The following is a 24507-nucleotide window of genomic DNA, read 5'->3' on the forward strand; positions in this document are numbered from 1 at the left end:
CTCCCTGGAACTCACAAGAATGTTTTGGGTTTGTGAAAAGATAAGTTTTAAACAGCAGCATATTTATATCAGAATGACTGTGAGAGAGGAGGGGGGAGGAGGCTACAGCCACCTCTTGCAAAGAAGGACAGAGAAGAGAGAGAGCTTATAGGCTGGAAGAGGAAAGAAGATCCATTTGCCTTGGCAGAAGGGGGAGTGAGCAGGGCTTGTCTCTTAAAGGGACAGGACAAGTCTGTAGCAGTTTATAACATTCCCATCTCTTTTTTATAATAAAATTTTATGGTTTAGATAAACACTGCAGTTACCCCAAGGGACAGCAACAGGCCATGAGGGGCAGCTGGGTCACACTACCCAAGGCATCTGTGGGTCCCGGGCAGGTGGGAGGCGGTGGGTGAGAGACCTCAACACATTGACAGGGTAGCTGGTGAGAGACAGAGATGGATAGGCATGCCATGCAGAGTGAGTATTTAGTGGGTTATGAAACTAAAGGGAAGGGATAAGAGGGAGAGAAGGAGAGAGGGAGGGAAAGAGAAAGAGAGAAAGAGGGGGAGAGAGGGAGGGAGAGAGAGAGAGAGACAGAGACAGAGAGAGAGAAAGAAAGAAAAAAAGAAAGAAAGAAAGAAAGAAAGAAAAAAAGAAAGAAAGAAAAAAAGAAAGAAAGAAAGAAAAAAGAAAGAAAGAAAGAAAGAAAGAAAGAAAGAAAGAAAGAGAAATGGGAAGGAGAGGAGAAGAGGCCTCAGCCACCTCTTCTGAAGAGAGGGGGCATACAGAAAGCTCATAGGCTGGAAGAGGAAGGAAGATCTGCTTGCCTCGGTGGAAAGGGGGAGTGGGTGGTGTTTAGTCAAAGTGAGATCCCAGCCCTCTAAGACCCCTATATCACAAGAGTCTGGAATGTAATATTGAGTTAGACTCCAATTCCCAGCCTGTCAAGTGTTTAGACTCCAACTCCCAGCCTGACAAGCACTGACCCCTCCTTGAGAAGGGTCAGGATCACTCCCACAGGGCATTTAGACTTGCACCAGAAAATGGAACACGTGGTTTCAGGTTTGAGTAGGCTCCTCTCCCCACCATGCTGTCTCAGTACACTCAAGAATGCCGCATTTATTAAACACGGGCATTTTAATTCAGACTAATCTGGTTTGATTGGAGTTCTTTGTTGGCAGAGTGGCTTTTCTTAAGATTAAACCAAACAGGTCGGACTTGTCTCTTAAAGGAACAGAACAGACCATTACAATACCTACAAACAATATGAATAAACCTCACAGATACTTTTAAATTAAAACTTTTTTATAGCAGTTAGTAATTAAACTCAGGGCATTGAGTATGGTAGGCAAATGCTTTACCACTGATTTACCTTCACAACACTTCTTTATCTTTTTTCCACCCCTCTCTCTTTTCCTGTATTTATTTATTTGAAACAGAGTCTCATAAAGTTCAGTCTGGTTATTAATAATCAAGAATGATCATCAATTTCTTTTTTCCTCTCATTTTTATTGACATGTACATATATATGATGAATTTTAATTGTTTGTATCCCTCAATTCTCCCTCTATCCCTATCTCTCTCACTAAAACTTTTCTTCTCAACAAGTCCCCCTCCGACTTATATATCTTCTTTTTGTGTGACCCATTGACTTTAGCTAGGGTTGTTTGCCTGAGGTTATTTATTAGAGCATGGCCAACTAATCTCTAGCTACATCACTAAACAAAATGATACCCCTCCATGAACAAACATAAGTAGTCTCTCAGGGAGGGATGGAGCATTTTGGGCCCTTTCCCATACATGGTGAAATTTTGAAGGGTTCACAACAGCTACAATGAGTTTATGAGTCTAATACCTATGCCATGTCTAGAAGACTGTGGTGAGCCCACAAGTATACAATAAATGGCTGGGAGATCTATTAGACTAATCCACAGGAAGTGTATATGTACATGTCCACACAAAGAAACCATTCAGCAGAGCTGTGGGGACTTATCTTTTGGAAAAGTTACTATTAAATTTGTTAAAACCCTGTGAAGTCATAATTCTTTTCTTCAAAATGGGATTCATTCCCAAAATACCCCAGCAGTATCACTTCTGTCCAGGCAAAAGAATGGCCTTCCATGAGGCCTTAGAGTGATAACATTCACTCTTTGTTTTAGCAGTCAAATCAACATAAACTCAATCCCTCACAATTATCTTTGCCAACAAATTACGTAGGAATTTCAAAAAAATAGGAAGACAGCATCTGGGTTTCAGGGACTTTTAATAACTTTATCTAATGGTTTGGAATGTCAGGTATTTCCCCTTGGATGCTGGCCCCTCCTGGGTAGTGTCACCCCCTTCCTGGAGTGCTGCTTTGTCTGGTTTTACCTGCCCCTTTTGATTCTGAAATGCATATCATCATTGTCTTTGCCTATGGAATTTTTTAACCATATCTGTAAAAACTAAAAGCTTGGTGAAGATCATCCCCTTTTCTTCCCTTTGCTTCTTTACCCAAAGGAATAAAGAACTGTTGTAGGAGCTGTGGGCCATGTTCCTGCCACCCAGCTCCCAGTCACCTGGCTAGCTTATGCCCCGAAATAACAACACACAAACTGTATTCTTTTAAACACTGCCTGGCCCGTTATATCTAGTCTCTTCTAGGCTAATTCTCACATATTAATTTAGCCCATTTCTAATAATCTGCGTAGCACCACTAGGTGCACTTACCGGGAAAGATTCAGCATGTCTGACCTGGCGCCTGGCTGCATCGTGTCTGGCTCTGAGAGGAGCTGCACTGCATCTGAGCTCATTTCCTCTTCCTCCCAGCATTCTGTTCTGTTTACTCCGCCCACCTATGTTCTAACCTATCAGGGCCAAGCAGTTTCTTTATTAATTAACCAATTATGTTCCTCCATCATTTCCCCTTTTTCTGTTTAAACAAAAAAAAGGAAGGCTTTAACTTTAACATAGCAAAATTACATATAACAAAACAGTTATAAAGCAAGAATTACAGTTACAATATTTATACCTACTTTATCTTTTATCATAGCAAAGGAAAACTATAAGTATCTATCTGTTCTTCAACTCCATCAAAGACTCCAGAAGGATATAATATTACCTAAGTAAATGAGAAGTAAACAACTTACAAAACTCTAGAAATCACAGAGATATCTTGCTGCCTGGACAGTCACCCAAAGTTCCTCTGTACCGTTGGGGCATCCATCTTCGGCCTACAGGCCCATAGTTTCCAGCAGACATTTCAATGAAGCAGGAAATTTCAAAGGCAGTTCAGTCACTATCTGCTGTATCCTTCAGAATGTTTCGCAGACTCTTTCATGAATCAGGAACCCAGAAAGATCATCTCACCTTTAGGCAAGTTCAGCAGTCCTCTCTCTGTGGGTTCTCTGTGTCCAATTCATGCAACAGTCCAGGAAAGAGCAGTTTTCTTCCCCAAATGGCTATCAAACTCCATAAGGATCCTCTTTGATGCCCATCTTTTTCTTGAAGTAGATTGGTGCTGCCAGGAGCAGAGTGCCTCATTGTCATGAAAAGTCCTAAGTTATTAAAACATTAAATGTCATATTCTATAGTCTTTGAAAGATATGAAGAATGTCTATTCAACTAAAATATATATACATATATCTAGAAAATCTTACTAACATGACTACAAACTTGACTATTATTAATGATTATCCATTAACAACCTATATACATTACATTTTTCCATGAACTACACAATCACAATACCTTAATCAAGATCAAAAATACATATACATATAACAAAATTGACCTTAAATTTAAATCACTAAAGCAAAATCCATATCAGTGCAAATTATTCACATCTATATCATATCCCCCTTTAAATGTAAAAGAATATTTATAAACAATATTTGGGAACATGGGCGCAGATTTTTCTCTCCAAACTGCTTCCTGTGGCATGGGGGCGCTGTTATTTAGGTCTTTCATGGTATAACCTGTGTGCTAGATTCATCTCAGTCAGCAGTTGAGTGAAGTGATTTTTTGAAGGTGTTCACAGCAACCCTTCAGGAGGGCATGGTCTATCATACCATATTGGGATAGAAGCAATACACAGGGTCACATCATCTGTGAAAACAAAAGAAGAAACTCCTTTCCAAAGCATCATGTCCTTAGATCCAAATTTTAAAGTCAAGGTATTTTCAAAATATCTATGTTGGATTAGTTCAGCAGCATTTATAACAAATATCTTTTAGCAGATGTTGCTCTTTCCTCACCATTAAAACAATTCAAAGAGAGCATAATAGCATACAGTATCAAGATTCTTTGCATATTTTCCATCTTTGTGTAGCTTTATTTTAACCTCTATTTCGTTTATTTTTACTTTTAACTTTTTTCTTTTTGAGACAGGTTCTCTGTATATCTTTGTTCTGAAATAACTCTGTAGACCAGGCTGAACTCTCAGAGATCCGCTTGTCTCTGCCTCCCAGGCATTGGATTAAAGGCGTGTGCTACCAAACCTTGAAGTCACAGAGGTGCTACCAAACCTTGAAGTCACAGAGGTCAATCTCCCTCTGCCTCCCAAGTGTTGGACTTAAAGGTGTGTGCTACCACACCCAACTACTCTCTTTCTTCCTTTTTTTTTTACTTTTAAGAACTTTAACTTTTAGACTGCATATATTTTTAACACACTGTAAATCATTTAGAAGTTTTCTTTGTTTTTGACACTCTCTTTACTATATCTCTCTCTGTTTTTCTGACCACATGAGTCTTTAATTTACCAAGCAATCTCAGTAGGACTAAAGACGTGGCTTGGCTAGCTAGATGTAGCCCATTCCTTAGCTTTCCAGCCTCATGGCAGAGGGACTGACTGTAGCCATTTTTATTGCCACAACTCTATGGCATTTCAAGGTCCTTGCCAGCAAACAAGCTACAACACTCGAATGCTCTCTCTGTAGTTGACCTCCTGCCTCAAAGAGTCAGAGTTTGCCCTGGTAGGACAGCCCACAAAGCAGGCATTTTAAAACAACTCAGCTTTTTTCCTGCTACTGCTGAAAACTGAAAAGCATGCGTTTAACACCATTTAAGTGTTTCGTGGCAGGACCTCTTAAAACAGCTGCTGGGTTTTGCAGCTAAAGCTGAGTCAGGAAGCCTCTCTTAGATGAGAGTGCTTGCTTATCTCTATCAAGCAGAGCAGAACTGAGAAATTGCTGCTACCAAAAAAACATGCTTTACTCTATTCTTTCCCAAGCTTTCTCAGACTTTCTGTGGATTCAGTTGTCCACAGGTTGGGGGCCATTCTGTTGTAGGAACTGCGGGCTGTGTTCCTGCCACCCAGCTCCCTGCCGCCTAGCTAGCTTATGCCCCGAAATAACAACACACAAACTGTATTCTTTTAAACCCTGCCTGGCCCATTATATCTAGCCTATTCTAGGCTAATTCTCACATATTAATTTAGCCCATTTCCAATAATCTGTGTAGCACCACTAGGTGCGCTTACCGGGAAAGATTCAGCATGTCTGACCTGGCGGCTGGCTGCATCCTGTCTGGCTCTGAGAGGAGCTGCACTGCATCTGAGCTCATTTCCTCTTCCTCCCAGCATTCTATTCTGTTTACTGCACCCACCTATGTTCTAACCTATCAGGGCCAAGCAGTTTCTTTATTAATTAACCAATGACCTTCCTCCATCATTGAACATGTAGAGATAACGTACATGAGTTGATTTATTCTGTTTACCCTCAGATCCAATTAGCCAGGTTTTCACTTGCCATAGCAAATCTTAGCTGGACCTTGAGGGGTGCTGGGGCTAATACTCAAAGCCCTCAACAGAAGATATTTTTTTGCTGGACATTTCCTCAATCCTTTGGCTCTTACTTTCTCCCAACCCCTCTTCTGATATGTCCCTGAGCATTGCTAGAGGAGCTACAGTTGTCTCATTTGAGGCTGAACACTCCAACATCATTTATTTTCTGCACTTTAGCCAGAAACAACAGTATTATATTCCAACCTAGGGACAATGACGTCCCAAGCCTTGAGTTCTTAAACAAGGTTATAGATTCAGGTCTTGGGGGGGAGCAGGACTTGGGAATAGGCCTCAAACTCAAACAAATGGCGGTTTGTGATTCCCCCATAACAGTCATGCCACTATTGTACTAGAATCTACATCTTGTCTGTTGTTATTGCAGCTTTCAAGTTTCACAGTTGAGTAATATTTACTTTCTTGTACCTCAGCAGCCTGCATAACATCAGACCTTCAATTTCTGATCTGCCTGTCTCAATATCCTTAGTGCTGAGATTACAAGAGTGGGCTGCCATGCCTAGTTTTATGCAGTTCTAGGGATACAACCCAGGGCTTTCTGCATGCTAGATAAGTACTCTCTCAACTGAGCCAAATCACTAGCCATTACTTTCATTTTTCAGACAGGGTCTTACTAAGTTTCCTAGACTGGCTTCAACTTGAAATCTTCCTGCCTAACCTTCTCAAGTATCTAAAATGATAGACCTTCACCACTATGCCCAGTTCAGCCAATTTCCAGCAAAATAAGTCAAACAAAAAATTATAAAAGTCTACTTACAGAAGCTTCACTAACAGTCTTAGTGACTGCTAGTCTTCGAATTAAGGTGACAGTAACCTAGGAGTGCCCATAATGGTTGAGTTTTAAATCATATCATTATGTATCAATCACTGAAAGGTTCACTGATGTTTGGAACACAGACAATCTATACTAGGAAGTGCCATGAAGGGGCAGTAAAATCTGGTGACCCAACAACTTCATTCCGCATTATGAATTAACTATTAACTATTAACCATTTCCGACACAGAACCATAAATGGACATATATTTAAATGCTCACTATAATGCTGCTGGTGATACAAGAAATGAGGCATAGCCTCCATCACTGGAAATTGGCACTGGTAGAATGTGGTAGCAGCACCCCATAAAATCCAACCCAGAATTTGAAGCAACATGAGTAAACATTAAAAGAAGTGCTTAATTTGTAAAAAGAAATAAAATGAGAGCTATCTAACACCATACAACTCATGTAAATTAAACATTATCTAGACAAAATAGGGTACATTTATCAAAAATACACAGAAACTGACTGCATGGTGTACATTTTAAAAAGCGAGGAAAATAAAAATACAGAATGGGGGGCTAGAGAGACGGCTCAGTGGTTAAGAGCATTGCCTGCTCTTCCAAAGGTCCTGAGTTCAATTCCCAGCAACCACATGGTGGCTCACAACCATCTGTAGTGAGGTCTGCTGGCCTCTTCTGGCCTTCAGGCATACATATAGACAGAATATTGTATACATAATAAATAAATAAGTAAATATTTAAAAAATACAGAATGGTAAATAAAAGGAAAATTTTGGGTGCTGGTTGTAGTGGTTATAGTGCAATTATTTCACATGTACTAGACCATAAGACTCTAAGTTCTATTCCCCAGTACTGCAAAATAATAGTAAGGAGCTTCGGATATAACTACAAACAGATTATTTGCCTAACATATGAGGATTTAGCTGAACTCTTAGGACTACACAAAAGGGAAGTAGAATGGGGGAATGTATGAGGGATGAAGGCAGTATCAGGTGGACATCTTCAGCAAACAGTCAAGGTTACTACTCCTGGTGGGACACATTCATATAAATGTGCCTGTAGATACCAGGCACTTAAGGGCATAGCTTCTGTGGTACTGTCAAATGTGTAACTTAAAGTTAAACAGGAATCTTCTGGGCAAAATGAGGGGTAGTCAATGAAATAGCTGTTCTCTATTCTTCCAAAATACCAGTCATTACAGACAATAGAAGGATTGTGAATCTGTTTCACATTCATGACTAAAGATCTGGTTGCTAAGAGGTGAACTGCAGATGAGATGCTAAAGTAGAAACAGGACAAGTCAGGTGAGTATAGAAATCTGAAGGAGGCATGTATGGCATCCTCATGTTAATTTTGCTTTCTGTCATGTACACATGATACGGACATCTGGAGGATTCAGAGCACATGGAAACCATCACACTAAAATTTCTGGTATAAACAAACTAGGAATTTTACCAACTCCAAGTGTCCAACTTCCCAGCACTGGGAGACTGAGCCAGGAAGTCTGCCGCAAGTTCCAGAACAGCCAGAAACACATGACAAGCCCATATCAAAAGAAAAGAAACCAAGATAAAAGGTGCAGGTTCTGGTACTCACAAAGCTTTCCAACCATCAGCAAAACATTAATTTCCAACTGTTCTTGGACACTTTCATCAGTCCAAGAGAGCAGCTCTATTCTCACCAGCAGTCATCCCTCACTCCCTTCTATCCCAGCTCCTGAAAACCTGTATGTCTAGAGAATTGTTTCCTGTGGCAATTGTGTATCAACAGAATTGGACAATATATGGCTTTCTGTAACTTGTTTTCCTCACTGAGCATGATTTTAAAGTTCACCCCCATTGCAGTCTAAATTTCTACTGTTCTTTTTGTTTTCTAAGATGGGGGACTCATGTCACCAGTCTGGCCTTCATCTCCTGATCCTCTTATCTTCATCTCCTACCAGACCCAGTTTATACTTTCTTTTAGGGCTAAAGTTTATTTCAGTTGATGGGCATTGGGGTTATTTCTATCACTTGGCTATTGTAAATGTTAACATCACTGATAATATGCATACTAGTATTTGACTTTGCTTTCAATTCTTTTAGGCATATACCTAGGAGTGGCAACTGGTTTTGTTAAGAATCACCATTTTTGCAGTTGTACCATTTTAAGTTTTCACTAGCATTTTTTAGTGTTTATATTTTACAACATATTTTACTTATGCATGTGTGTATCTCTCTACATTTGTGCTTCTCACTTCTAGACAAAGCCACCAAACATTTGGTCTATTTTTTCCAGGGGTCTCACAGAGACAAGGGGGGAAAGTTGGTGAAAAAGTGAGTCTCTGATCATTTGCACCCTTTAACCCTGTGTTTACTCATACCATTCTGATAAATGTGCCAAGTGTCTTGGACTTTCATGACAGCGGCCGAGTGTCTACATTTAACTCTACTTTGCTACCTTCTCCTTGGAGCTAGAATCATATCGTAGACAGTACAAGCTCAATCTCACAGTACTACTTCAAATGCCAATTGCTTGTTGCCATTTACATTTGTCTGTCCACCTATCTATATATCAATAGTTCTAATATATCAATAGTTCCCATAACACCTCATGCTGGGGAAATTGTGGTATAGCTCACAGAAGTCAGGGAAGTTGACTTAACATTTCTCATTTATCCTAAGGGAACCAAGTAAGAAACAGCCCAACCAAAGTCATGTATGTGGTAATGTGTGTTGGAAGACACCTGGCTTCCATTCCTTTCCAAGGCCACGTGCTCAGTAGCACATCCACCAGAGGCTTTTTGAGCTTCAGAGTTGGAGGATGTTCCATTAAATTCATTAATCAGGCAATAATGTCACCCCCCACCCCCAATTCATGTTGAAACTTGAGATCAGAAGTGTAAAAGTAGTAAGACTTTAAGATTTCAGGGGATACTGGGGTAAAATAAATGTGTTAACAAGTGAAAAGGACATGAACAGGGGATGGAGTTAGAAAAGTACCATGATCAAAATATGTCCCTTTTAAAATTCCTGTTGAGACTCAGTGTGAAATATTGAGGTAGGTAGGTAAGTAGGGTATTCAGAAGGTTGACTATGTCACAAGCACTCCATGCTTAATGGACATTATGGATGGTTTTCTTTATGTGAAAATTGTGTTCAACTCTCTTTTGTGTTTTTACCACATGAATAAACACCAAGAAGGTGGCTATCAGACAACAAATGTTGATGTCTTGGACTTATTCCCTGGAGTTGTTAAAAAATACATTGTCAAGTCTTAGGTGTTTTGTTATAGCCATATGAACGGACTAAGAAAGTGATAACTGGGCTGGGAGGAGATTGTCGTAATGGCTCAATGTACTTTGGAGGCATGGTTGGGATCCACACCTAATACTACAAATATAGAAAAAAGGTGTCACTTATTCAGTCAGAAGAACAGGGGGCATGAAGCTCCAACCCACTATAGCATGATGATTTGGCATCTAGCCACTTTCTAAGCCAACCAGGGCACCCCACTCCACCACCACTTATCAATTAGCATATAAAAGATTGACTCAGTGCTCTAGACTCTAGTGACCTTGGGTAGTCTTGTGTGAGGATAGACCAACTACAATAAAAGATGCTCCTAGCATCCCTATTATTCAGTAGAATACAAGGGCGTCAGACACTGTACATATGTCTGAATATGTATTTCCTGTTATATCACCATATTTGGCCATACTTAGAGCATCTATTCAGAATTGCTCTGTCACTTGGGAGAAGGAAATGAAACCTAGGGTATGAAACTCTTCACATCTGTCTCCACAGCCAATACTTTGTTTAGGAATAGGCAAACAACTTCACAGAATTTCAAAACACTCTCCTTTTGATAACTATCAAAATAGTTTTATAATTATGTTTTTAATTAAATAAATTCATGCTGTAGAGAGCCATTTATCACACTTAAAATGTTGCCAAATACCTGAGTAAAGCCCCATCCCCCTTTTAGAAGACCAGTGGCTTGGGAACACAATAGGGGATGGAATGACCTGGGATGTAGGAAATATAACCTCCCAAAGAACAGACAACACAATCTTTTATAAATTCTAAGTCATTAGCTTCATTTTTATTGAATTCAGCACAAGATGACAAAAACACATTATATTACCATATTTGGCAATTAGTTAATTAGACATTTATCTTTAAATCACTTTTACTCCTTTTCCATTTTTAAGCATATTAATGTAAAATACATGATTTCTTACTAAAAATCTCTAGTTTATATAACAATTAATAAATACCCCTTTAAAACTATTCCTCTAGTGAGAATTTTAGCTTCAAATTTCTACTTTCTAAAAATATTCATAAGTGTAAATTTATTTACCAAAAAAGTAGGCAAATAACCCATATTATAAAACTTGTTTTTCTTCGAAGCAAGTTCCATTCTCTTCTTCCTCCCACCATGGAAAGTCATGCTTGAGCTCCTCAACTAAGCTCCTCATTCCAACACACAGTTGCTCTTCTGCTTTCAGAAGGGATGATCGGCAGTAGGGAACAGTCCAGTAAATTCTAGGGCGAGCTTTCGGGGAACTAATGACGGAGTGAGATGTTGAAACACATAAAGTGTTAAAATTCTATTGAGACTGGAAAGTCCTTCATAAAAGTTTTGGAACAATGATGTAGGAAGAACAGAAGTAAACCAGGCTCCTGGGTAGATAGAAAAGAAACCAAAATGAGGAGAAATGGTGAGGTAGGGGAGCAGTGTGCTAAGGTGTTTTACTCTCTATCAGCAATAACAAATAGAAAACATTTATGATAACACAGTCAGTCTTTAAAAGTTGAGGCAAGAAGAGGAAGGATGACATTACATCTTATCTTTGATCTCTTCAGCTGACAAGGTTGATGAGACTGTTTTGGATGAAATCACAATGAAACCATTAATTGCTAAGGTGATCAGCTTCATGGAGGTCCTTTTGTCTGTTCTTTTCAATGAGATAAGTCACACACGCATTTATGGCTCCTAGAAAAGTGACTCGGAAATATTAGAGATAAAATGTTGATAATGTGTTCAATGGAGAATTGCTTCCAGGTAGCCTGAAACCCAGCAGACAATGTAGCTGTTGCCTAATAAACACAGAAATCTACATTGTATGCCAGGTTCATGCCCCAGACCTGGATGTTCAGCCTGCAAATCATTCAGATTATTTCAATGTAAATGATTGTTTTAACCAGGATGTTAACATTGATATGTGTCTTATTTACCACAAATAAAATAAAACAGAAGTAAAATTTACTGTGATTTACTTGTAGGTGAAATTTCTTCAAATAATGCTATTGGCTGTCATTCATTATGTAATCTTTAAAATGCCCTTTAAAGGTCAAGAGATATATGGAAGTACAGGCAGGGAGAGAGAAGGATATCATGTTAGGTATATGATACACAGATAGCTGAATAGAAAAGTGTATCTTCATGGATGATAAGGAGGAAAACACACAGAGGCCTCACCAGTCATAAAACTCTTGAAATACAATGAATGATGGAAGATTCGACTCTAAAAACTATGTTGTTCCAGATAAAGCTATCATTTCATTAACCTTGCTCTGGGTATCGTAACTGACGCTAGATGATGCCACCAGAGACCCAGTAGCCAGATGTAGCTGCTGATTACCAAAGACAGGATCTACACTGGTTACTGAGCCACAGAGGACACCCTAATCCTTCTGAGAGCTGGACAGTTTGTGGCCTTCTTAGAAGAGAATCTGTGGAAGAAAAGATGTCAATTACAGAAATTAATAAAACAATACCAAGAGTTTTCTCGGGTTGTAAAAATATGTAGCTCTTAACTACCTCTAGATTCACTTACTAAATGTCTAAAACATAAAATTATTAAAATGTAACCATTGCAACAATATTCAAAGTAGCACCTCATCTGTTTGTCATTTCCAAGCTGTTCCCCTACAAGAGAATACAGGTCTAAATTACTAGCTAGTTTCTTATTGATCCAGCCATTCATTTATCTTTCTAAAAATACTTATTAGGACCCTTTTCTGTATTTTAGTTCAGGACCCGAGGATACAATATTGAAAAAAAAATCCCTAACTCTTAGAACTGAGAATTAAAGATAACAATAAGGGTAGAGAAAAACAAGAAAAGAATCCAGCACAAATGCAACTAGTTTATAGAATAATAAATAGTTGAAATCAGTGGTACTGTTTCTAAGGTAGATGAGCAGTGTGTAACTGACTGGAAGAGAGGCATACATACATCTAGAGAAAGGGCCCTGGGGCAGGGTGTGTGTGGGGGGGGAGAGGAGAGGCATCAGGGCAGGAAACTATCCAATGATTTCAAGTAAGGCACTCTATCTCTGCTTTTGATCATCACAGGCAATCACTGTTTTCTACATTTAAGGTCATTATCAAATGTAAATATAAGCACATGCACCCTACAGTCCTGCCCCTTTTTTATTTTAATAATCTGCAGCATTCACTTAGAAAGATTTAGGAGGGTTCTCATCAGGAAGAAAGCTCTCAAAGGCTTACAACTTTCAAATAATACAAGTTCAGTGGACATGCAGCTGCACTATAGGATGATAGTCAAATACATGGACAACCAAGAACAGTGGCTTATTACAATACTGTTAACAGTAAGGAAACACAAGCAGCTTTCTGGAACCCACAGTGTACTTGGCTCTTTTTGGGAGGACAGCTAGGATTGACAAGGGAAGTAGGCTTTTGTTTGATTGCTTTTTCCCCTTTTAATAATTATAAACTAACTTTATCTATTAGTTGTATTTTAATACTCTCTACAAAAGAGCATGCATAATGAGATGAGGGGGAAAATGAGCATTTGCTCAGTTTTTGGCAGGCTCTTACCCTTACTATAATATAAAGCATTTACAGAGACACAAACACACATCTCATAACACTCTAAAAGTGTTCCTAAATCACCTTTTATAGAAAAAGCTTCCAGAGCTTAGTTTGATTAGTTCCAATGCAAGGTTAAACGGATGTTTATTTATACTTCTTAGTCCATCTTAGATACAATCTGTAGACCCAGAGAGGTTAGATATGGAGGAAGGGATGGGATGGGGTGGGATGGGGAGGGAGTTATATGGATCTCCCTGGGAGGGGAAAACAATAGATTTTATGGGTGGAATGGGAGGATCAGGTGGTTGAGGGGAGGAAGGGTTGAGGGAGGGAATTTGGGTGGTCTAGAAACCTACTGCAGTGGAAAGTTTCTAATGAATAATGGGGAAGAGACTCCCAACTGGCTATATAACCAAATGAAGTTTCCACTACTGGAACTGGGTTACATCCAATTGAGGTGTTGGCCAAAGGGGTCCCATGGAAAACTCCAAAAAATTCAACCCATTGCAAAGAATATAGGTTGTTCGCCACAAACAGATAGAAAGGTCCATTGCTGAACATAACACCCATACAACTCATTGAAGATGGATAGGATCGAGCTGTTGCCTACATAGAACTCCAATACTCTGGTGTCTATGACACAGAAAGATACTCTGCAGGCTATCAAAAGAGAAATCCAAACACTAACGCAGCCACAAAACCTTTGATCTACAATCTGTCCTGTGTGTAAAATACATGCTCGGGCAATGCTGCTACAAAGCTTGTGGAAATGAACATCAATGCCTGATTTGACTTAAGATCCATTCTAGGAGAGGGAACCTATGCCTAATACTGCTTGAGTGATCGAGAATCAGACTAGATAGGCCAGACCTAGGGTAAAACAAAATATTACTAGTCTTTTTTAAAGTACTGATAAAATGACTCATAGTGATAATCTGCTATATTCAGGTATTATTCAGCCATGACAGAAGTTTTCTCCTGCAGCAGACAGAAACTAATATAGAGACCAACAGCCAGACAGGAAGAGAGACCTCAGAACATACAGCTCTAATGAGTTGTCTTCAACAAATTCCTCCCTCCCCTCAGAGCTCAGGAAACCTCATGGAAGAGGAGGCAGGAAGAGTGTGAGGGCCAGAGAGGATGGAGGACACCAGGAAAACAAGGCCCTTTAAATCAACTGAGCAAAGCTTACAGTAAGCACAGGGCTCAGTACTAGGTAGGTCCTCTGCATATATATTATATCTTTCACTTTAGCATTTTTAAGGGACTCTTGAATGTGGGAATGAATGGGTCTCTGATTCATTTGCTTTCCTTTGGGGCTCTTTTTCTTCTGTTGGTTTGCCTTGTCCAACTTTGATGTGATGGTTTTTGTTTTATTTATTTTGTCAAGCTTGGTCGTTATCTTTTAGAAGCCTGTTCTTTTCTAATGAGAGACAGAAAGAGTGAGTCTGAATGAAAGGGGATGTGGGGAGGAACTGGGAGACAGATGGATAGGTAACTAATTAGAATATATTGTATAAAAAAAGAATCTGTTTTCAATTAAAGGAAAAAATTGGAGGGGAGGGCATGGAGGTGTATTTATTACTATCTAACAATAAAATTATTCAAAATGTAATTAGTCTTATTGTTTTTAAAATTTCAAACAAAGGATGGTAAAAAATTTTTCCTTTAAATTCATACAGGTAATGCATGATGAACTATAAATAAAGCTTTACTCAAGTTTATTTCATGAGTATCCACCACTAACAAATGCAAAAGTGAACAGAGTGATATAGAATTTTATGTAACAGTACATTTTAAAAGTTCATAAAATTCAAAGAGAAGAAACATTATTAAACTACAAAGTCAAGTTACATAACATTATTACCTAATAATTAAACCCCGTATGAGAAAAAACTGTAATCAAGGGATCCACTGCCTGAATCCAACTCACACCACAAAGAGACAAAACACAAACAATTAACACACAAAAGTCTCCATTCTGGCTGAAGACCATTAGTTTGTGGTGGGAAAAGAGAATTTAAATGGAGGCAAAGACTCATTAAAAGTTAAGTCTACAATCTACTGCCAGAGAGCTTGTTTGGAACCCTATTACTTGCAGTTACCCTAGCATTTGAAGAGCCTACACTCCACAATTAAACAGGAGAAACCTACAGGCTGAACTAAAGGAGAAGTTGCCAGAGAGAACACTACCTTCCAAAGTTTCCCTAGAAATGAAACAAATACTGTTTGGAGGGTCATTCAACTAAAGCGAGAATAGAATCACTCAACCTCTTTTGAAAGTTTCTTTCCTCAGGCAATTCTATTTTGCCTTCAAAAAGTGTCTCCAACTTTAGAAATGACAGCTCTGGGAAGAAATTTTGATCCTGAAGACTATATGGGAAGTAAATGCAGAAGGACCAGCTACTAGCACAGCACTGGCAGAATGAGACTTTGAAAGTGTTCAAAGGACTTTTTAAAACTTAAAAAGGAGTTTCTAAACACTTTTCAGTTCTGTGATTTTTCTAATCCTAGTAGGTTTGTCCCACATATCTGTCTCTAGAAGCCACCCTAGTGGCCTGTCACATGTAGCATATGTGCTACCAGCCTTCCATTAACTAAAGAATGTAGTCAATTTCTGTCCCGAACACATTGATGGCACTGAAAGAGCACAAGTCAGTCCAGTTGCTAATTTAAAAGTGAATAAAAATGTCTCTCACTAGATGGGCTGTATATTAAATGTTCTTTAAAAAATAGACATATACACGGTGAAGGGGGGCAGAAAAAGGGACAGAGAGGGAGAGAAACAAACTTGATTATGGGTGATTGGAATTATGACATTCCATATGTTTACATATATTCACACTCATCAACTGCCCACATGAAATGTGCTACTCTTTGTCATACTTTAATAAAGCTGTTTAAGAAAACCCACGTGCCTCTCCAATGGTAAAGAACAAAAAGTCTATTTAACCCTGAGTATAGACCAGTATAGCAATGTATTCACATACACGCAGTGTGCCACAGGGCTAAATTATTCTGGAGGAGAAACCAACCTTTTAAATACAGGTGTCTAATTAAAGCACATTCCTGTGAACTTAGATTCTTTCTGCATTACGTTAGAGCCCTTGACTGAGGCTATCACCATAAGCAGGCACGTGGTGGCAGCCCGTCTCACTACGGCATACCTGAGGTCCTGTGACTACATTGACCAAAAACATTTATACCAGCTGATGGTCACTTGATCCTCACATCTCTCTATTTAGTAAACTGTTCTACAAGTTTGAGATAAACATTTTCTGGAACATTCCTGCTCAAGACACTTTAAAAAAGACAATCTCTGCCAAATAATTCTAGCCTGAACAGGCCTGGGAAGGGCTGGGTTGGCACAAGATCCAAAACACGATTCTAAGGGTGAAACCTTTTCCAGCTAATAAAGACAGACTCAGACTAGTTCTTAAAAATAATACTTAGCAATTAGATACATGCCTTTAATCCTTATGAGTAGAAAAAAATAATTCATTTTCTTCACTCTCTCCAATCTGGAAAAAACATCTATGGCATTTTCTAGAAACAATGTTAGCAATGTGTAAGGCAGTGTAGGATTCCTGTCCTTAAAAGGGGAAATAAAATTATTTGCATCCCATTAATGATAAGAAAATAAAGACATGAAATAACCACTTTCTGAACCTTTAAATAGAAAGAATAAACAAGCAAACAAACCAGTCAGTTCCTCAAAAAATAAATACCTTGTATTTTGTTTAATTTCTGAAAATATCTAACATCATAGGCTGTAGGCCTCATTTATAATATTAACCACCAAGCCTGTTTTTGCCATTGTTCAACTTTTACATCATCCAGTATTCCCCATGGTGCTGAATTTTTAGTGCTTCTGTAACAAGTTCTACTCAGTTCAAACAAGCTAAAAGAGAAGCAAGTGGTAGGCCTTCTGTGTGCTGGTTGTCCAGCTCCGGTTGCCCAGCACTAGGCCTCCTCACAGATGGGAAGAAGGATGCTTCTTTAGGGCTTGCTCACTGATAGGTCTGTGCTGCTCAGAAACAAAGTCACGCTGCTCTGACATTAGTTGTTTAGAAATGTGGCTCCCTGTGAGAACACAGGTGCTTTAGGTAGTAATCAGGTCTCACTCTTTTCCAAGTCCCTAGATGCCAGAAGCATTTTGTAAACATTTTTCACTAAAGTCAATCAGGCCAGTCAACTATAAAATGTCTATAATAATAACACACTTCAAAGAAACCACACACAGAAAACCCTGAAACCCCATGGATGAACATCTCCATTCGGGATAGCACCTATGTATGTCTTTGTACACTTAAGAGCACTGAAGGATCTTAGGGTCAGGCACGGAGAGCTATTAGAAAGCCTCTTAACCTTCACTACAGCCCTTAGCACAACCATGGAAGCCTACCAGAAGTCAAGCCACACTATATGCACCAACAGGTAGGGTTCTGTGGTTTTTTTAAAATCTAAGTCTATACAAATGGCTCCCACCACAAAGGAAAAGAAGGAAAAATGAGCTACCTGATGGAATGTGAAGATTTGGAAGCACCAAATCAGATAATCTGAAAAAGGTAAAAGGCTAAATTTGCATCACCATACATGCAAACCCTATTTGATAAGCTGTCAGCTACAACATGCAATGCTCAGCGAAGAGGAAAAGGGAAGAAAATGTGAATTCTAGTGTAACAAGGAGAAAATGGAAAAGGTAAGTGAGACTTCCAGGAGTAGTCGTTTATAAACTGTAGGAAATGTGAGAAAAACAGTACACAGTCCGAACTCACGATCAAGTATTTGCTGCCAAACTGGTTGAGGCTGGTTATTACACAGTGAAAATGAATCCATTTCTTCAACTGGTCAGAAGAGCAAGTATTTTGTTGGAAGCAGCTCAGTACAAACCAAGGACCTTGCCACATCTTGCAACAGCATTCTTCTTCTGCCCTCAATTTAGCTGTAGAAGCGGGACTGTGTCCCTGCTGATAGGGGAAGGGTTTTCATAGCATATGGCCAGTTCTATAGAACACAAACAAGTACTTAGAGAAAACCACCATGCCAGTTAAAACTCAAAAGTCAAAATAAAGATTAAGAAAAGCAAAAACGTCCAAATTAAGACTAAGAAAAGTAGGGCTGGTAAGATAGTTAAGTCTGGAAAGTACCTTACCATAAAAGAATGAGGACTTGGATTTCGTTCATAGCACCAAAGTTTGAAAAACAAGCCAACAGCAGCAACGAAAAAGCATATGCTGGGGTTCAGCTGTAATCATAGCAATGGAGAGAGACAAAGACAGGTGGACTCCTTGGGCTTGCTGACTAGCCAGCCTCCTCTACTTGATGAGGTCCAACAAAAGAAGCCGCCTTAAAACAAGACGGATAGCATTCAAGGACAACACTGGTGGCTGACCTTTGGACTGTGTACCGTATGAGATGAAACATTAGAGAAGGAGGCAAGGACGAAGGGAGGGAGGAAGAGAGAAATCTGTTTTCAATTGAAAATCACCTATTTTTATGTTGCATAATATGCAAGATAACAAGGAAGGCAGATACGAAAAAGGATTACTACTAGGTACAAAGTGCAAGGAGAAGGGATGTCAGTGCAGTAAAACCAGAAACACGGATAAGGGAAGCCAGGTCTCCTGACACTCCTCATTGGGGACATCAGCTTCCTGAATGGCTGCTCTTACCTAAATAGACGATGAGAAAACCTGAAAGGCTGGAAAGAGGAGTGACTTTGATCAGTTTAATGAGAAAGTTTAGAGCCTAGAGACCACAAAAAAAGGAAGATTATTTCTAAGCCTAGGGGAAGACAAGAGATAAAGGAAGGAAGTCTTTCTTCCTGTGCAGAGGAACAGTAGCCGACTTCATTACTAGGTTGAAAGGGGAAATAACACGAATAAAATTGCTGTTTATATTGATGGTAAGTAACACAGGGGAAATCTGGTTCCTCTTTCTATGAGGGGAAAAAGGGGTCAGGAGAGGTATGCCTTGAAAGGATTAGCTAAGAGTAAAGCTGGATGTGACTGTTAAAGTGCCCTAGGAATACAGCTTTCAGGTAAAAAAGAAGGGTAAGAGGGCTGGGATGTAACTCGACAGCAGTGTCCACCTATCACGTGTGAGGCCCTGGCTTCTATGCCCAGGTGCTCCCTCTTCCTGAAAAGGCTCTGCATTCTCCTGAGCTCCTGGCTCCAAGACTATAACCTCATGTTCATTCTCCTTCTTACTATCCTATCAAGACTGTTTCAGATTCTCATGGGAAATTACAATTTGCTTTCTGACATGGTCTCTTTTGTAAGCCTTACCCAGATGATAAAATGCTGTCATTTGGGGAATGAAGTAGGAGGAAAAATTCCAAACATGCTCATTCTTTTACTTTCCCATCCTAACAGTGGTAGTGCATACAGGGAAATCCCAGATAAACTGGAGAGACCTGTCACGCCCGTCACCACATTTCTTCCAGAGCTGTCCCTAAGAAACTGGCAGGGACCAGAATCATTAGTGATAAAGGAGCTGTAACAGACTTGACAAAAATGAAACAAAGCAATAGACTTCTCCTTGACAGAGTTTCATATCTCGACAGAACCTAACATTTTTGTTCACCTTTATTACTATAGCCCCTAATGCATTTAAAGCCAAAATTCAGCTAAATGAGTTCTCCAACCATGAACACAACACTCCAGAAACAAGAAGTCTCAAGATGCAGTAAGAAAGCAAGTTGTGTTTTGTTTCCAACAGGTGAATGGGAAACCGACAGAAAGCCCTTAAGAAAACTGTCATTTTATCAATATGTCAAACAAGTTACAAAACAATGTGTCTACTAGAGCCCTCAACCAGGATACAAGCCACATAAACAACAACAACAACAACAAAAAAAAAAACAATCAAAGAAAAAACAACCCCACAGTTCTTTGACTCTATTACAAATAAGAATTGCACACCATTTTTCTACAAATATAAAGGCAGTGAGAAACCTAGAAGGCAAGCACCCTACTTGATGCTGTTTCTCTCAGTTTCTTAAACTTACTTGCCCACAGAACTCTCCTCATGTCTCCTCAAAACATGTTTGCTTAAGTACCATCTCCCAGAAAGCTTATTCCTTAGAGTTTATCACATATGCTGACAAGTTTGGATGGCAAATTATGTAAGGAGTACTCTGGAGGCAATTTCCTCAAAACCACAAGTGGGAAAATGCATGAGACAATGAAGGGCATTTAAAGTGACAGGCACCTGGAAAATAAATATGCTATTAACATAACCCAGATGCAAAAATATACCAGGCATGGTCCAATCTTCCAGGGAAAAAAACTTCAACAGCACCTGCCTTTACCTATGGTTTTGTGGATCACTTGAAACCAATTATTTATTATTTAGTGTCCTTGTAGGAAGAATTGGAAATGAGCTGAGAGTCTTGACCAAATAGTCAATGATACAAGTTTGGGAAAAAAACAAGGTGTATGTAGCAAGTAGCAGGAGAGAATGGTGAGCTTTCTCACCAAAGAAAGTGACACAAAGGTTCCATGATCCAGGAAACAGCTTGGCATTTCCTGAGCCTGTTTATTCTTCAATCAAAAGAAAATAATACTGACCCACACAACCATGGAAAGGCTTGCACACAATGAAGTAGGTACCTTACAACCTGAGGCCAGCTTCCGAAGCAGCAGCCTTGCTGCATAGGAGCCCAACAACAATGGTGTGTAAGTTCAGGTTCATAAGGCAAGCAGGCAGCTGCTCTACAAATTTGGGAATGGAGAGAACATTTTGTCAAAAAATACATTCATTTAAATGAGAAGGGAGTGGTGAAAGATGGGAGTGGTTACAGGCTACATTCACTGTTCTACTTTGGATGCTCACCACAAAAGTTCTATTATTTCTATACCAAAACCATTGAAACTCTATCAGGTTTTCCCTCCCTAAGAGAGCGTAATCTTGATTTTACCTTCCATTTTACTATAATGATGATATCTTGCTTTCTTCAGGTTCTTCAAAAATCAAGGAATAACCAACACGCAATAAACCACACATAATTAAATTAGATGATCAATCAGGAAGTCTGAAAAATAGAATCACCCATGAAAAAGCAACATAAATAAGAAAGTGAAATTACCCACTAGATCTAGTTTCCTTGTGCCCCTTTGCAACCCTCGCCTCTTGCTATATCTATGCTTCTGTTCTCGCTTGATACAATAACTTTTCTTTCTGTCATTAACAATTTCTTTGTATTTTCCAGAAATTTATGTAAGCAGCATTATATTTAGTGTATTCTCATTTTATTTAGGTAGTAACTTTTTCCATTACTAAGCAATAGCCATTGAAATACAGTGATGTATTTGTCCATTAAGTTGCAGTTGGACATTTGGGATTTTCCTCTTCTTGATCATAACTAATAAAACTGGTATGAACATTCACGTATACATGGCTTTCTTATCCCTCTAAACAGGACAGTTAGATGACATAGTAAGTGTATGTTTGACATTCTAAGAATTCCCAAATTGTCTTCTAAAATATATCTACCACTTTACATTCCTTCATAAATGTCTGAGAGCCAAATCCCTGCATTCTCAACTTCCACTTGATAGTCAACCTTTTACATTCCAGTTGTTCAAATAGTATGTAGTTTTCATTGACATTTTCCTAATGACTAATAATGCTAAACACCCTCGTGCACTTATCTATGGAATATGGGTATCTTCTTTAGAGAAATGTCTGTTGAGATCCTTTGTCCATGTTTTAATTTTGTTGGCTTCTTATTATTGAAAAGGTTATCAGGTTTCACAAGTGGTTGAAGCAAACTCAGATTTTACAGAACTTATAGTCCACAAGTAAATAAAAATTCCCACAATATTTTCTAAAGCCCATGTTCTATTTATGATAAACCTGAAACTCTTTCACAGCTTGAAAAGAACTATTTACATGACTTAACTATTTATATGACTTAACTAGTTACATGACTACTGCTACGATGATCAGAACTTAATTAGTGAATGAAGTAACCCTATATACTACATGGTAGCCCCCAAAACCTTTGTTACGCCTTGGAAAATTACCAGTTTTCATCCATAAGTCACGTTTCATTCAAATATTTGAACTATATACACGAATCCTAATGATTCTATTTTATAAAATAATAATTTCTTCTATTCAAACTCAGACCCATATTCAAAAGTAAATAAGGTTAAAACCAAGTTACATTGTTTGTGCAAATGGTGGCAGATGAGCATGTGACATGCAAACAAGAACATGAATTCCCAGTGGAGATTCGTTAACAGCAGCTAAACAGTTCTAGGCACTGCTGAGAGAAAACAGTCCTGGTTCTGTTGTGTGGCACCACCAGGTCGTGGCTCAATTGTTACAGTTGATGTGGGTTTCCTTTTAGATGCCTGGAAAATGACTCTGCTGACCACATCCACATTCTGAAATACTTTTTGAGAACTTGTAACCAAACTGCAGGAACTGACTCATTTTTGCAGTGCCCAGTCACCACACAATAGTTTCAAAGAGGCTCAAGTCGAAGGCAGAAACACCAAGGTTTCAGAAAATAGGCAGAAATCTGTCTGAATTTTCATGAGAGGAGGGGGAAACCCCAGGGCAAAGAGAACTAGGATTGAGTCCAGGACATTAAGATTAGGTCTTGGAGAAAAGTCTGAGCAACAAAATCCTTATAGACAAAATGTGTAAGAAGTCTATTTCTAGAAAGTAGATTCAGTGGGAGATGTACACAGGGCGATTTCATACAAAATGGTGCCTTTAAAGCCATTCTTGAATTCCTCACTCTTTCCAGTTCCTCAAGCCAAGTGATGCTCAGTCATGAGTACTCGCTTGCTTCATAGGCTATAAGCAGTAATGGACAGCATAGCATGCCTAGGACACCAGGAATAATGAAGGGCTGACACTAAGCTCCTGGGACTCCCCTACCTCCTCCCCTGTCCATTTCTCCAAATTCTTCTTGGCTCTATATGCAACACAATCAAGAAGATGGGTATGCGCATAAAGCTCCAAGCCTCTCTGTATTCACACTGAGCTCCTGAGTCAGCTCAGGGAAGGAAGAAAGGCAGCAAATGGAGCCCTTCTCCTGGACACCACAATCTTCCCAAAGTACTCATTTCTCCTTCCGCTCAAGTGAAACAGATCAGTCACTTTCAGCCAGAAGCAATGATGAGATATGGCCCAATTGAACCAAATTTTAAACAACAAAACCAGCAATTTTTTATGCAGGTGAGCGCTTTGCTAAAAAAGAATATAAGGGTAAACAGGAATACATCACTAGCTAGTCAGGCCAGATGATAAGAAGTTTTGATAAGGGATCAGGTATCAGGAAATAAGATCCCCTTAAGTAAGATCTAGGAGTGGCTATCAAGCCCCATTTATTCTAAGTCTGGTGTCCACACAATGGTATTTATATGCTTTATGTCTGGTCTCACGCTTGCCATGCAAACTTGCAAGTGTCACTAACTGCCAATCTTTTATGCACAAATCAAGACTTTTGGTATTAGATTATAAAATAGACAATAGGGAGTATTTATGGCAGTTACTGCTCTACCTTTAATGAATTTCAATATAACTGTAAGAAAAGTTATATAAATTCTTACCCTTCCCAACTGACCAACTGCTTTCATTTTCCTAGGTTCCCTTTTTGTCTCCAGTTGTAAAATCAGTAGGATTGTATAATTTTCTAACCTGGGTCAAACAAAATTTTCTAATAAATTAGAGGGACTTTACTAATTGACTGAATATAAAATAGAACTAGTAAAAAAAGCCTAAGTTGCTTCAAGTTGCAAACAAAATGTAAAAAGCCATGCCCTATGGGACGCGTTACAGGAAACATAAGTGACTCAAAACATACCACTATTCAATAGTAAGGCCCCTCACATCTCTGTCTCTGAATACATGGGATACCCACATTGAGCGCCTTCATTTTTCTTTACTAGCTTTATAAGACACATCACAATAAAAATCAGAAAAGAAGCATTTTATCAAAAGAAAGTCCTGTACAATTTGCACCCACTTTGATTTTATAAGGTGCAAAGACGTTTGGCTCTCCAAGTTCCCTATTGCCAATATTACCCCTCCTCTAGTTAGTTTCTACCTCATACCTTTCAGCGTTATCTTACTATAGAGAACAGATTCCCAAATGGTTCATCTTGATGTGTCCATTGCTGT

At 39.0% G+C, this 24507-nt stretch overlaps 1 long non-coding RNA gene across 3 annotated transcripts in view; it reads right to left on the reverse strand.

Moving 5' to 3' along the window:
- Window positions 1-10620: 10620 nt before the first annotated feature.
- The window catches only part of LOC130867929 (uncharacterized), an 82874-nt gene continuing 68987 nt past the window's right edge, over window positions 10621-24507 (reverse strand). Inside the window, exon 6 of one of the 3 annotated variants that reach the window (XR_009056485.1) lies at window positions 10621-11202. This is a non-coding gene — a long non-coding RNA (uncharacterized LOC130867929). The remainder of the gene's footprint in view (window positions 11203-24507) is intronic. The other 2 variants (XR_009056486.1, XR_009056487.1) reach the window with 2 other exon arrangements.

Source organism: Chionomys nivalis, chromosome X (assembly GCF_950005125.1).
Source record: "Chionomys nivalis chromosome X, mChiNiv1.1, whole genome shotgun sequence".
Classification (NCBI taxonomy): Eukaryota; Metazoa; Chordata; class Mammalia; order Rodentia; family Cricetidae; genus Chionomys; species Chionomys nivalis.